The following is a 9,669-nucleotide window of genomic DNA, read 5'->3' as shown; positions in this document are numbered from 1 at the left end:
GAGAGTGCTGAATAATACATAAAACTATATTCTAGTGGTCCAGCACCCAGAGAAATCAATATATAGTTACAGAATGTGATAAAATGCCAAGGAAGGCAAGAGCTTCTGCTCTGGGGGAACACCGAGAGTGGAGACCCACTTTAGAATGGGGAGTCAGAGAAAGGAGCTTTTGGGGAATTGTATGTAAGTTGAAACCTTAAGGATGGACTCAGCCATTTGAAGAGTAGAGGAAGGACTATTTTAGGCAGAAGGAAAGCTTGTGAAGATGAAAATGCCCTAGAGCAGAGAGGAGCTTAGCACATTCCAGAGACTTAAAGGAAATCAGGGGGCTGGAGCAAGAGGAGAGAGATGAGATTTATTGAGTCCAATGCAGTTTTCTTCTTGGTTAGAGTGGCAAATATCTGTAATTTATTCCCCTTGAAAACTGGCAAGACATACAGTAACATTTAGCTTGTGTGTGTGTGTGTTTGTGTGTGTGAGCACATGCGCGTCACAAATGGAATTCCGTTTGGGAATTGGGAGTTTGTTCTCTGTGTCACATGATTTTAGCACCTGTCTACGGGATCTGCTAGGCTAAGAACTTGATTCCTTCAGGATTAATTTGGATAGATCAGATCATAGAAAGTGTGTCCTGGGCTTTGGTAGATCCTTTACAGTCCAGGCACATAGCGGTATGTGCGCACTGGTGATGGAGGAAGGTGGGGAATGGCAGGGGCAGGACACTGGAGAGAACCCTGTCCCATCCAGGTTGTTCTGTAATGGGGGTGTGTGTATTGGTTCCTTTGCTATGTAACAAATTACCACACACCCAGCGGCTTAAAACATTACCCACTTATTAGCTTATAGGCCTACAGGTCAGGAGTCAGGCACAGGGTAGCTGGGTTCTTTCTTGCTCAGAGCGTCACAAGGTCAAATCAATGTATTGACTGAGGCTGTGGTTCTCATCCGGGCCTCACTAACTGTTGGTAGAATCTGTTTCCTTATATCTACAGGAGCAAGGTCTCCATTTTCCCTTGCTGTCACACGGGGCCCACTCTCAGCTGCTAGACCCTGCCCTCTCTGGCAAGGGCTCATGTCACAGACGTTTACTTTCCTCCAGGCCAGCTGGAGTGCATCTCAATGATGTTCTGTTCTCTTTTTTTGATGTTCTTTTCTGTTACCAGTTGGAGAGGACTCTGCATTTGTAGGGCTCATGTGACTAGGCTGGAGCCACAGGGATAATCTGTTCTAAAACCAACTGATTAGGAATCTTAACTACAGCTGCAAAATCTCTATGCCATGTGAAGTCACAGCCACCAGGGAGTGGAGATCATGGCCATCTTAGAATGCTGCCTGCCACAGGATATTGTTGCTCTTTGCCAGCTCCCAGACTCCTTGCACAGTGACTTACCAGAAGGTTCTAGCCTCCTTGTGTATGCAGCTAAAAAATAATGTCCTTCTCTCTCCTCCAGCCATCCAAGATGCCAAACGGAAAGAAGGCTAAGAGGAAGAAGGTGGCCCTAGCTCCTGCTGTTTTAACGGAACAAGAGGCCAAGAAAGTATCAGCCCCATTTGACAAAAGGCCCAAGAATTTTGGCATCAGACAGGATATCTAATCCAAAAGGGACCTCACCCACTTTGCCACATGGCCCCACTACATCTGGCTGCAGTGGCAAAAGGCTATTCTCTATAAAATCTAAAAGTGCCTCCCATGATTAACTAGTTTATACAGGCCTTGGGCCACCAAAGGGCTACTCAACTACTTAAGCTGGCCACAAGCACAGAGGGGAGACACAGCAAGAGAAGAAGCAGAGATTGTTGTTCCAGGCTGAGAAGAAAGCTGCCAGCAAAGGGGATGTCCCCACTAAGAGGCCACCTATCCTTTGAGCTGAGGTTAATACTGTCACCACCACAGTGGAAAACAAGAAGGCTCACCTGGTAGTGATCGCACATGATGGGGATTCCCTATTGTATGGTCAAGGGGAAGGCCAGGCTGCAGCATCTGGTCCACAGGAAGACCTGCACCACTGTTGCCTTCATACAAGTTAACTCAGAAGACAAAGGAGCTCTGGCTAAACTGGTGGAAGCTGTCAGGACCAATGACAATGACAGATGTGATGGATTTGCTGTAACTGGGGATGCAAGATCCTGGGTCCAGAGTCAGTGGCTCACATTGCCAAGCTGGAAAAACAACAGGCTAAAGACTTGGCCATCAAACTGGGGTAAGTGTGCACTGTTGAATTTTCTGTACGTCAAAGTGATAGGGGCACCTGTGTGGGTCAGCTGGTAAAGCATCTGACTCTTGATCTCAGCTCAGATCTTGCCCTCAGGGTTCTAGGATAGAGCCCCATGTCAGGCTTCATGCTCACCAGGGAGTCGACTTGAGATTCTCTCTCTCTGTCTCAAATAAGTTAATAAATCTTTCTTTAAAGTTCTCTTTAAAAAAAAAAAATCCTTCTCTCCCCCCCTGGCTGTTACTCATTGTGCTTGTTTTCTATGGCTTCTAAAACAAATTGCCACAAACTTAGTATCTTTTTTTTTTTTTTTTTACAAACTTAGTATCTTAAAACAACATATTCTCTCACAGTTCTAGAGGCTGAAATGAAGATGTCAGCAGGGTCACATTTCCTACAGAGACTTTGTGGCAATTCCTTGCCTCACCTGGTGGTGGCAAGTATTTCTTGGCTCGTGGCCACATTAACTCTGGTCTCTGCCTCATTTTCATATCACTTCATCTCTGTGTCAAAACTCCTCCCTCCCTCCTCCCTAGGCATTTAGGGTCTGCCTAGATAATCCAGGATAGATTCCTCTTCTGAAGATCCTTAATTTAATCCCCTCTTTTGCTGTATAAAGTAATATTCACAGGTATGAGGATTTATGTGTGGACAAATCTTTGGGAGACCCATGTTTCAACCAGTCACACCCTCTGTCTCCATTCCCATGACCTGGGTACCAAGTGTCCAAGTGTCAGATGACAGGTGTTTATGACATCTTCACCCACTGCTCACACTGGGTGTTAAAGGTGATCTCTGTCTTTGCCTTGAAAACAAAATATTCAACATCAGGTATGACGTGTGTATTCAGGTCTGTAACTACCTGATCTTGCTGGCAATTCTGAAGACCATTTGGCTGGGGTTCTAGCTTCTCACTCTCCTGAGACTTCATTAACCTCCATCACATCTTCCACAGATTTGTACCTAGAATGGCAAACCAGGTGCCCCATGCAAGGTCTTTAGCAGGTGCCTACCCACCACAGGGAGACTTGTGAATGGGACGCTTCTGCATTCTTTTTTAAAAAAATTTAAAAAGATTTTATTTATTCATGAGAGACACAGAGAGGCATAGACATAGAGGGAGAAGCAGGCTCCTCTCAGGGAGCCTGATGTGGGACTCAATCCCCGGACCAGGATCACACCCTGAGCCAAAGGCAGCCTCTCAACGATTCTGAGCCACCCAGGGGGTCCCTGAGCATTCTTTTTGAAATGCAAAACCAGAGTTAGCTATAGGTCTCCCCTGCCCCTTTTTTTCCCTTTGATACTTTCCTATTGAAAATACCTATGGTGGTTTCACTTAAAAGCTTATTTCTTAAGAATAAAAAAGCCCTAAAATTCAAATGATGCATACAGATTACTTTTCAATTCATCTTACAATATGTGATTTGTAAGCACTCTTAAAATATGATGATTCCTAGTTAAATTTGGGATCTGATTATCCTCCCCTACCAGCTAAAATGTTTCTGTATAAAGAACTGTAGAAATAATGAGAGAAATGAGTGCACGTTGATTAATCACCATGCTCCGTAAAAGCAACAAACTCCCTTTGTAAAAGTGATCACTGCAAGGAATTCTGAAAAGGATGCAGGCATTGCACGAAATGAGGACAAGGGTGGTCTTTAGAAAGAATGTTCTCTGTCAGTAGCAACTGCCTGTTAGTTCACCTGATGCAGTCTCATTTTCAATGCTCAAGACATATTTATTTTTATTACAGACTTTAAAATATTATTTGAGAAACATCGTACAAAAAGAGGGTATATAATGTATATGTGTAGCTTAAGATTAATAATAAAAAGAACATAAAGCATTCTTTTCAAAGAAAGTAGCAGTAAGCGTAGAAAGGCTCAGTATCACCAGGGTATGAAATATTTGACATTCTATTGTGGAAATGCCAACACACAAATTATCCTTGTTCGCTTTTTATTGCTGTAGCACTATATTTCCCCATATAATGCTGTGCAAACATTTTATCAGAAACGGTGGAGGAGAGAAAACCCATTGTTAACCACAACCAATAAAGTAATTTGGCTGCTGATATTACAGTCTTTGCAGTTGGATGGTTATGTTGTTTTCTACATTCAACAAGGGGCGAGAATAACATATCAAGGGTAGTTATAAAGAAGCAAAGTGGAAGTTAAAAAGGCAATATGCCATAATATTTTCACCTCCCTGGTTTCTTCCATTTGAAGCTCATTATGGAAATATTACAGCGGCCCAGCCCACTGCTAATCTGGGACTTGAGCGCAGTCCGCAGAGCGTTGGGATCCCACGAGCGGGTCAGGCACACAGGGAGGCCACAGACGGGGTTTGGCCCAAATGTAAATCCCATCACGATGGCCCGCTGCTTCCAATTGCGGGAAATACGAGAGGGGGCCCACCTGGGCCTGAAGCCCCACTTTCTGGCGCCCAGGGCACTGTGAATGCGGGAGTGTTCTCAGGCCTCCCTGGGCCTCGGGTTCTTCACTGTGACCAGAGGAGGATAATGATGGGAACGTACCTTTGTGGTGAGGATAAAATGAGTTGAAGTATGTAAAAGCCCTGAGAGCCTCTGGGCCTCAGAAGTGCTAGGTCGCTGCATCAGTGTTAGAGAATCCCCAGGGCCTTCCCGCGGCCTGCAGCACCTGCCCGCCTGGCGCCCGCGGGCCTCCTGACCTCGTCTTCTCCCCTGCTCCAGCTTTTTTTTTTTAAGATTTTATTTATTCATGAGAGACACAGAGAGAGAGAGAGAGAGAGAGAGAGAGAGAGAGAGAGAGAGGCAGAGACACAGGCAGAGGGAGAAGCAGGCTCCACGCAGGGAGCTCCACGTGGGACTCGATCCTGGGTCTCCAGGATCACACACTGGGCTGAAGGCGGCGCTAAAGCGTTGGGCCACCGGGGCTGCCCATCCCCTGCTCCAGCTTCACTGGCCTGCCACCTTTTCCTCAGACTTGCCAACTCTGTCCCTGTTCCTTCAACACAGGTCCCTGGCTCCTGGGGCCTCAGTCAGAGAAGCCCCCTTCACCCTGCTGATGGGGGGAGCCTCCTCCTGCCTCCCAGCCCCTGCTCACTCCCTATCACATCATGCAGTTGCTTCCTCTGTGGCATTGATCACTATTTGAGCTGAATGTGTCACACACACACACACACACACACACCCGTAGGTGACCAACTTGTCGCAACTTGCCCAGGCCTTTCTCAGTGTTAGCTCTGAGAGCCCCGCACCCTGGAAGCTCTGTGAGGGCAGGGACTCTGTCTTCCACCTCGTCTCTGGCACCTACACTGTGCCTGGCACGTAGCAGCCCCTCGGGACGTATTTGCAGAGTGGACGAAAGAATAACTAGGCGCCCGCCTCAAGAGGAGGCAGAGAGGCAGGGCCCTCTCGCGGGCTGCAGGGGAGGCCTGGAGCCCTGCTCTCATCATTTGCAGCACATCCCCACGGAGCCAAATCAGCCGCCAATGCTTTCACTCCTCAGGCAGGCGCCCGCTCCCTGACACCGTCGTGGATGTTTATGTTCCTGTCTCCATAGCTACCGAGACGCCTCAAAGGCCAGCAGCTGTTTTGCATCCCAAGATCAACACACACAAGTGTCTGGAGACCCCGGGTGATCAAGGCCAGGTGGAAGTTTTGGAAGCTGACACGGCCGCACATGTCACTTCCTCGCGGACCAAATCCCCCGAGGGGGCTTGTCACAGAATGAGACTCAGCTCGTCGGGGCCCTGAGCTCTCCCTCGGCCTGCAAGCTGTGGATTGGGGAAGAAGTTCCAAAGAATCATTCTAAAGAGCAAGAGAGTTTGGGAAGGAACAGTCACAAAGGGAAGAAAACGGAGGCTACCGGACATTTAGGAATGGAAGGGGGAAAAACTGTAAAATTGGATTTCCCTTCCCTTATCACGATAGCCCTGGCATTTGCCTCTCTGGTTAGGAGAACTGTGCAGCTAGGGGTCAAAGGAAGCCTGGACTTCACCCGGTACCTAAGGACACTGCTAGGATGCTCCCCTGTTAGGATGATCTGCTGAACACATTAGGAGGCCAGAAGGGAGTGTCTCTCTTACGTAACTGTGAAAACTGTACTTCATTTCCTTCGCTTATTAAGTGGCAATGGTCATTTCTACCCTGACTTCCTCATGAAGATGTTACGTTATTATGTGATAATCAGCCTCATCCTATGGGTTGAATGAAGTAAACTGCTCCCTCTCAGGGGATGTGTTAAGTGGGTCAGGTCATTCCAGTTGAGTGAATAAATCGATTTCAGTTGACAGGTTGGTTTCCTGCTGCTCCAAAAGTTTTTGCAACAGGGAGAATTTACTTTACTGGCAGAGATAGGCGGAGCTCAGGACTAAACTACTTGAGATCTTCTAAAGAAACGGCCTAAGGAATTGTGATTGCAACGTAACAGTGATAGGATTCATTCTTTAAGCTATTGGGGTAAACTAGGTTAGAATCTGGTTTTCCGGGAGCCCTAGGTAGCTCATGGTTGAACATCTGCCTTCGGCTCAGGGTGTGATCCCCGGGTCCTGGGACTGAGTCCCACATTTGGCTCCCCACAGAGAACCTGTTTCTCCCTCTACCTATGTCTCTGCCTCTCTTATTCATTCATTCATTCATTCATTCATTCATGTGTCTCTCATGATTAAATAAATAAATAAAATCTTTAAAAAAAAATCTGGCTTTCCAAATAAGAAAGGAGGGAATGAGCTTTGGGCTGTGCCCTGGGTGATAGACACCACCACATCCCCTGCCCTGGTGGCCGCTACCACCAAGCAGGTCCTTTTTGGTCTCTTCCTGCATTACAGCAATTCGTAGACCTCCTTTCCTTCTAAACAGCAAACTTGCTGAGGCTAGACCTCATGCATGGTTGATTATTATATTCCTCTGGAGCCTAGTATGGTGTGACGAGCACCAGAAGGGCTTAATAATTATTAATTAAATTGAGTCCAAGCAGAGAGAGAGTATGAAGTCTACAAGCAATATGTGAGTGGGAGGCTGGGTCTACAGAAAGCCGAGTGGTGGTGCTGTCGGTGCTCAGGGGCAGGGGTATCCATGGTTAGGTCAACCTTGGTCCTCAGGTGAGTGGGCTATGGTTTATGTCAAGACTATTCCGTACCGATGACCACATTATGCACAGTTGGTTTTCATGATGTCATTTACCAGAGGATGCAAAACTTTAGCTGGCCAGCATCCCTTTCAGAAATCTTTGACCAAGATCACATGTGGGTGAGCCTGGTGCCTGATTCTGACACCAGGACTCAGGAGCAGGGGCAGCACTGGCCCAATTTCAATGTCAGGAATGAAAGTAAAGAGCCTTAAAGATTTGCTTGATCATGAGAAATCAAATGGAGAAAGTCTCCCAGCTCCATGGAAAAACTGACACCCTTTTCCAGCCAGCTGTAAGTAGAGAAGACATGGGGAAATTTGTAATAATTTGCAAGTTTGCCCAGAGGATGGAGTTCTGTCATTTTTCCTGCAACAGTCTGTGCTGCTGGCTGACAGCATGGAATTTCTTCTTGGATTGAGCTGGCAATTATTCACAAAAAAATAGCCAATTAGGCTGTCTAAAGCCAAAAACAGCGACTGGTCCCAATGTGCTGAAGACGGAGATGGAGATGGAGGGTGGACCGAGTCCCCCACGTTGTGGCTTTTCTGCCCTCTGACCTCGTCAGTGTTGGATTTCTACTTTCTGATTTCATCCACCACTACCCCTCCTTCACTGGTTGTTCCCTATGGGCCTGAGGTCTTTACAGTCCTTGGACGGTCCCTTCCTGGCCGCAGCCCTTCTGCTCACCCCCCCACCTCGACAGGCACCTTGCGGACAGATGGGGCAGTAACCTGGGAAACGCTTCCTGAATCCCACAAAAGGGATGCAGGTTTCAGGTTGGGAGGGACGCTTGCTGTGGTTCCATAGGCTACTGGAACCAGACCTCCCCATGAACCCCAGTTTAAGAGTGGTTAAATAATAAAGAAGAAAGAGACTTTCCCCAACCACTGGCAAGCCTACCCCTAACATTTCAGACAGCTTTTCCTCTGACTCCGTCCCTCTAGGAGTGGCTACATCAGAGACTTAAAGCCTGCCCTGTGCATGTACTTATTGCCTGACGGAGAGTTGAGGAGGGGACTTCACATTTTCACCTCTTGTTTTCTAGCTCAAGCCCACATTTACACACAGGTGTTTTCTATACAGTGTGACTCTTGGCAATCTGCCCTAATAGGGTTGCCAGATAAAATATAAGATGCCCAGCTAAATGTGTAATTTAAGTAAACAATGAATAATATTTTTAGTGTAAGGATTTCCTGCATATTGCATGAAACATACCTATACTAAGAAATTACTTCATGTCTATCTGAAGTTTGAATTCCTCTAGGTCCTGCATTTAGCGTTTGCTAAAGCAGGCAACCCTAGCTAGGCAGACCCTGAGCCTTGTCCTTACTCCTGTCAGTCATCTGTTTATTTATCCTGATGGCTGACCCTTGGTTTATTAGTTCATTAATGCTGCAAAAAATGCTTAACCAACACGTCAAAATTCAGTGGCTTAAAATAACAATCATTTATTCATCTGGATTTGTGGGTCAACCAGGGGACTGCTGATGTAGGCTGGCTGAGCTGGGGTAATCTCTGCTCCATGAGTCTCTCATCCTCTTCTTGAGACCCATGGGCCTGTTTAGGCTTGTCCTCATTGTTGCCACGGCAGAGGGGCAGGAGGACAAGATGCAATGCATAGGCAATTTTTTTTTAAAGATTTTATTTATTTATTTATCCATGAGAGACACAGAGGGAGAGGCAGAGACACAGACAGAAGGAGAAACAGACTCCCTAGAGGGAGCCTGATGCGGGACTCGATCCCAGGACCCTGGGATCATGACCTGAGCCAAAGGCAGACGCTCAACCACTGAGCCACCCAGGCGCCCCCACGTAGGCAATTACAAGCTAATGTTCCATCAGCCGAAGCAGCCATTGTCAAATGCAACACCAGGATGTGGACCTGTAAAGAGTGTAGACACAAGAAGGGGTGAAAAATTGAATCATACTATCTCTCATACTGAGGAAAGGCACAGTCAAAAGCCAGGTGAGCCTAGGGTTTGACCTCATTTTGCCACCTACTAGCTAGGAGACCTTGGAATAGTCTTGAACTGTTGTTTCCTTATCTATAAGACAGTCCTATGATGAAGATTGGAGTGATGTGATTGATCACTGTAGTGGTAGCTGTCACTATGGTCAAGAACAGCCATGATTTTGGGATACCTGGGTGGCTTAGTGGTTGAGCGTCTACCTTTGGCTCAGGTCACGATCCCAGGGTTCTGGGATTGAGTTCCACATTGAGATTCCCACAGGAAGCCTGTTTCTCCCTCTGCCCATGATTCTGCCTCTCTCTCTGTTTTTCCCATGAATAAATAAATAAAATATTAAAAAAAAAAAAAAAGAACAGTCATGATTTCTAGTTT

General features: G+C 46.7%; 1 pseudogene; it reads left to right on the top strand.

The window, feature by feature from the left end:
- The first annotated feature begins 1,323 nt into the window (after window positions 1–1,323).
- Window positions 1,324–2,205, top strand: LOC119865326 (annotated as a pseudogene).
- Window positions 2,206–9,669: the final 7,464 nt, after the last annotated feature.

The sequence above is a fragment of the Canis lupus genome, chromosome 23 (assembly GCF_011100685.1).
Source record: "Canis lupus familiaris isolate Mischka breed German Shepherd chromosome 23, alternate assembly UU_Cfam_GSD_1.0, whole genome shotgun sequence".
Taxonomy (NCBI): domain Eukaryota; kingdom Metazoa; phylum Chordata; class Mammalia; order Carnivora; family Canidae; genus Canis; species Canis lupus.
Note: the sequence above shows the minus strand (reverse complement) of the source record. Positions and strands in the feature narration are given on the sequence as shown.